The sequence below is a fragment of the Platichthys flesus genome, chromosome 11 (assembly GCF_949316205.1).
Source record: "Platichthys flesus chromosome 11, fPlaFle2.1, whole genome shotgun sequence".
NCBI lineage: Eukaryota > Metazoa > Chordata > Actinopteri > Pleuronectiformes > Pleuronectidae > Platichthys > Platichthys flesus.
The window spans coordinates 12,764,796-12,770,795 of record NC_084955.1 but is presented as its reverse complement, the minus strand read 5'-3'; positions in this window follow the sequence as shown (position 1 = coordinate 12,770,795).

The window sequence follows — 6,000 nt, the reverse complement described above, 5'->3', positions numbered from 1 at the left end:
CTTGAATGGATGCAACTCTGGAATCCATTTACAGATGCGGCACGGTGGCAACCCGGGTGGAAGTGGAAGGTTTACGTAAAGAGACGTCCTTGTGTAGGTAGAGAGTTTGCCTTATAGGAACGAGGCCGCTGGGCTTCTACAGTGAGATAACTTCGCTGATAAGGAGGTGATAGCTGCGAGGTACTGCCTTCCGGGTTCTGTGTTGTCGGGGAAAACCCGGTGTTAGACCTGTTTGTAATCCTATCCATCAGCAGGATGCCACCGCCGCTGAACGTGTGTGAGTGAGAGAAGCAGCAGCAGATGTTGACCGTCCTGCACGTGTGTAGGTGCATGTCTTGGTTTGGCAGCATCCGTAATGAGAAAACTTGGCGCTTGATGCTGTTACTTTGGTTTCACAGTCGATGATGTGATTTTTTATAAAGATGTTAGTCAGGCTCTCAGGTTATGAGTCGCTTTTGGTTTCCACACCTCCCCCCCTCATCCCTCCCGTACTGTACATTTGTGCTGTGGAAATATTTATTTAGCTCGTTCCCCTCTCTCTCTCCTTCTCTCTCCATGATTCCTCTTTTTTTGCCTCACCTCCAGCCCCTCTCTCTCTCTCTCTCTCTTTCTCTCTCTGTTTCTCTCTCTCCATCCCTCTGTCTCTGCAACACACCCACTCAAACAGTCATATCCGCTCTCGCTCTCTGGCTCTCCCTGCTTGTCTCACAGTGCCTGTGAAGCGTCTCTAAGGGGGAAGACCAGACTGCTCTGTCAGGTAATCTAAACTCTGCCTGTTTCTCACTCCCTCTGCGCCTCCCTCTTCTCCTCCTGTCTCACTCTCTCCTCCCCCTCTTTCTCTCTTCTCGGTCCCTCATTGTATTTACTTAGCTTGTCCGGTACAGCAAGCTAGTCATTAAGTTATTTTGTATTTTGTGAAAGCATTTTATAAATCTTCGTCATATATTTGCTATTTGGTACCTTATAATCTAGCACCTTAGTACATAGAGGAGTATGTTGTTGGTTTAAGAGTTTAACCTTGTCTTTTCTTCACTGTAGGATAATGTGCCTGAGATGCTTCAGAATGTGACAGTGCTCTTATGATCCTTATTGATATTATAGATTCCAAATTTACTGGTTATATAAAAGTTAGAAAACATCCACAGTGTCAACTGGGCGACACTTATTGTATTGTATTGTTGCTCTCTAAACAGAGTTAAAAACCTTCTGCTGTATATTGCACATGTAATTCAAATTGACAATCTAAGTGGCTACAAAAATGATAATTTCCAACTGCAAAGTTTTCGGCCACAAATAAAATGACAACCTGCAATTTAGTCCAGGTTGTGGCCAGTTTGTTTTTAGTTCATTATGTCACCGCAGGATCAGATTTCCCTCTGGCAGGGGTATTATTAAAAAACTCCTGAGTGCAATCCCTCTCCTGTCCTGGAGGTGCGCATTACCCAAGCTTTGCCTCGCCTCTGATTCAAAGGCCCGGTATTGACCCGCAGTTCACTGGCTCGTGTTTAATCAAAGTGAACAACAGTGCAGCGGACGTGAGCTGCCAATCTTATCACAGCCCTGTGAAATCTCTCCGTCTCGCCTCAGAGGTGCAACGATCCCTGCACGCATCCCGCACAGAGCCGAGGGAGCGAGTGAGTGAGGGCTGTGGTATGTGGTGTTTTTTCAGACGGCGTCCTCCTTAGCGCGCTGCTCCGGCTGACAGCAGAGGTATTCCTGGGTGAGTGTGAGTCTTGATGACTCGAGGTCTTATGCTCTGTTGTCTGGTTTCCCCCCCCGCCCAGTCTTCCGAGCAAACCGTAGTGTTTCTCCTCTTGGTTCTGTGATTGCTTTGTGTTCATCCTTATGATTTGAGGCCTGAGTCTGACTGACAGCGTTGTTTATTTGCTGGTGCAGGGGAAAAGTGAGTGAGTTAACGTACACTCTGATAATACTTCAGAGCTTCTTCCACAGCATTAAACGCTTGTTCGTTGTGTTACTTTGTTGAAATTCTGAGCTGTCAGGTGGCCCGTGTGTATTTATCTCTTGAGACATCAACCCCTCGTCACTCAAAGGAGGTTAGATATCAAGGGTCATGCCAGCTTGTCAACACAAGCAGAAACCAAGCATTTCCCCTCTTCACTTCCTGCTGCCAGTGTGCGTCTGTAGTCAGAGAGGATGCTGGGAGATAAATTTAGACCTCCAGCTCCCACTCCATCTGCTGTTGCTCAGAGTAGGCTGGTTTCCATAGGAACCTGCACCGGGCTAGAGCCAGTGAGAAAAAATTGGGGATGTGTGTCTGTGTGAGTATGTGTGTGTGTGTGCATGTGTGTGCATGCATTTGGAGGGGCGGTACAGTATGACAGCAGATTTTTTTATAAACACTTAAGAGGGTTTATCTATTCTCAGGGCACAAAGTAATTTAATGTTTAGCCCATATTTGTATCCGTCATTACCAGCTGCACCTCCACTTCTGGGTATTGATGAGGAAATGAAAACTGACTCTGCCGGCTGAACCCTCCTGTGCATGATAATGAAGCTTTAACTGTAAGAGTGCCGCCGAGCTCCCGAGCCGCTTATTGAGCTGGAGATGAGCTAAATGTTTGTTTTATAGGATTTACACACTTTTGGAAGTGCAGAAACGAGAGAGAGAGAGAGAGAGAGAGAGAGAGAGAGAGAGAGTGTGTGTGTGTGGACATCGTGTGAGCTCTTCCGTGTGTCAGGGCTCCCATGGGAGCAGAAGCATCAGTGCCTGCTTCTGCTGACAAAGCCCCTTTGCGTGTCCATACACACACACACTCATGTGTCTTGTCCGCACACATTCCTCTCTCATCCTGTCTTCTCCTCTCACCAGTCGTTAATCACATTTTTCCTCGCAGACACCAGAACGAAGTTCACACAACAAATCACTGCATGCACCACACAAGGCTGTTGTGTGAATTATCATACGGTGGCATTGAGTCAGACTGGAACTGGGCATCACGCTCGTGTGCTCACTGTTTGCCGTTTAGCAAACTGCTACTAATATTAGCTTTGTGGTTTTGAACCGACGCCTGCAGTCAAAAGAACATTACACTGTATAACAGCTGCATCAGTGGCTTCCTGCTCGCACCTCAGCCTAAAAATAGCGCTGAGGGAAGAACGCCCTTTCCCCGCCCTCATCAATGAGGTTAGACAAATTCACACCTCCTGTGTGTTTTATCTTTTATGACTGTAATATCCTCATGTTACAGTCAAATGATTGTGTGTGTTCATGAGCCCCCTGGTGCACTGAAGTGTTGCGTGTCATAGGCAACACAGATAGCAAGTCATCCCCGTGGAATGAGGATGATGAGAAAGGAAAACCCCTCGTCGAACAGCAGGAGGATCGGCTGAGTACTACCAGGGCAGGTCACCTCAGGGCGCTGCAGCTGATTGGCTGGTCAGAGCTGTCAGAGCAGATTTGGCTTTGCTTTGCGCTGTTGGGTATTTCTCTGGAGAGAGTGGTACTGTACGCTGTATGTGTGCTGTAGGGTGTGCGCGTGTGTGTTTTGGCTCAATGTAGCCTCGACGCTGGCATTCCTTCCCCTCATCTTCCTGGCCAGGCCCTGACTGTGTGTTTCCCCCTTCTCAGAGCTGGCAGTCTAGACGGCCATGAATAATGTAGGCAGTGCTCTTCCTCAACCTTAAACCCTTCTAATCGCCCTGTTTAAGGGCTGCATCAACAGCCATGCCAGAGATCATTAAAACGTACATACTCTTAAACGACCACACGAACAACGACATTCATTACAGGGAGGTCGAGGCAGACGATTTGTCGAGCTTAACTTCCTCTCCAGTTCTGTTTTTCTATGCACAGCATCATCCTGCTTCACACCCGGTCAGTCTTGTATTTTACCGGCCCTTACCCCCACACCCACCCCTCATGCATCTGTTTTTATTGTCACGTCACTTTTCTCTGTGTGTGAGGAGCTGCACTCTTCTTTTCGGTAAGCTCCATTCCCCCCTGATGTAACTTCTCCACATGGAGCTCCAGAGAGTAATGTGTCCCTCGCAACAGATCAAGACAGACAAATCTTTGGCTGTCACCACATACGCAAGTCCCCCCTCTGCAGCCGTGACTGAAGAAGTGAATTTTAATGGTGTTGATTCGGTTTGTTATGCTGCCTAATTTCCAAGCGCTGATGGTATAAGTCTGCTGTAATCAAAGCGCTGGTCTGCTCGGAGAAAACGCATGCTAAACAGATGATCGGCCCTAACAGATGTGTGTGTGTGTGTGTGTGTGTGTGTGTGTGTTGGGGGGGGGGAGGGGGGGGGGGATATGGAGCCGAGAATCTGTCAAGTTGTTTCCAATAGGAAGAGTGATTCTCTTTCCTTGTTTTTCCACTGTAAACTGACTGTAATGAAGGCTGACTGTGCCGTGTGTGTTTTTTAGACATATGAATGGAGCAAGTGTGGCTCATTAAAAAAAGAAACTGTCACTGCCGCCTCGCCACCTTGAGCTGCAGTCGTCAGCTGAGCCTGTTTATTCAGCCACTGCATCGCTGCTTCAGTCAATTCTCTCTCCCCCACGTCATCTAACTTTGTCTTTCTTACTCCCACTTCAAATGCATTTAGATATAATGTTATAGAACATTTGTGCATTTTCTGTATCTCACCCCTTTACAGTCAGTTTCTGCATTTGTTCCGCATCGGTGCAAAGCCTTTTCTTGCTGTCCTCTTTCCTGGTATGTTCTTCGAGCTGTCAGAGGTGGTGCACACTGCCTGCACCATCACAGAGCGCTACGACTGTGAGGTGAACATACACAGTGTCCTCCTTCTGCAAGCACTGATCTCCAGAGTCTGACAGAGTCAGGGGGTGGGGGGCATCGCGAGCAGCGCCAACCTCCTCGACGATGATTGATACCCTGGATGAGCCTGTGCTGAGACTGTCAGTGGTCAGGCATGGCTGCTCAGTGAAAATGTTATGATTGGCCCCATCCATTCCCAGAAAGTGTTTTGATTGGCTGCGGCACAAGAATCCTGTGTCTCCAGTTGAGACGGAGTGCAGGATTTGTAGTAAGTGGGAAGTATTACAGAACATACATCTTGATAAAAGAGGAGATTTCATTGTAGCCTCATCTCTTAGACCTCATGATCATCTATACTCATAAACGCAGCCTTCCAGCAGGGTGTGAGCATGCACTATTTCAATAGATCCATTTTAATTAAAGCTTATCACGCAACCCTTTTACAACAGATGAGCAACCGCTCCCGTCATTGCCCCTCATAAACACTGCACCCTGCTGGTTGAGTTAGAGGCTGAGACCTAGTTACTGTCAGGTCCTCTTATCTACTAGAAAACAGCCCCCCTCCATGAACCCCCTTTAGCTCCAGTGCCAGATCAGATAAGCACAGGCTATATTTCCCATGTTTGTTTTGACTCTCTGCCCTGACAATGGTTCTAGTCTGTTGTTGTATGTGCTGTATCTGTTGTCTGGTTGGTCAAGCTCTGACTCCTGCAGAGCACGGGCCAGTTGTGGGTAGTGATGAAACAGTATGACAGTATTGCAACCAAAATTAGCAGTAGCTTGCTTACCCACTAACTCACATTCACACAGTCTATCTTTGTATGCTGTATTTGAATGTATTCAGCGTCCCCATGCACAACTTACATCAACACAAACGGTGATTGCCATAATTGCTTATTTGGGAGTCTATAGTGTTTCTCCCATAGTCTGTATATAAAGATGGACCACATTAATGCTACCCAAAAGTTAAGCCAAAGTGTGTTGATCACCACCGGATGGCTGACTCAAGTATACGTCATAACACCTATCCCATACATGTTATGTAATCGCCTACATGTTAGTGGATGGGACATGGACCAAACTATAAGTCAAAATACAGATGGTACACTCATTGAAGGAGGCTAAAATATGTCTATTGTTGTCACTTCCTTCTGCCATGTTTTCATTGATGCAAATCAAACCCATGTTGCATGGTGGACCTGCATCTAGGATTTTGTTGCTAATTTTGTATTTCATCATGAAGTGTGCGTCT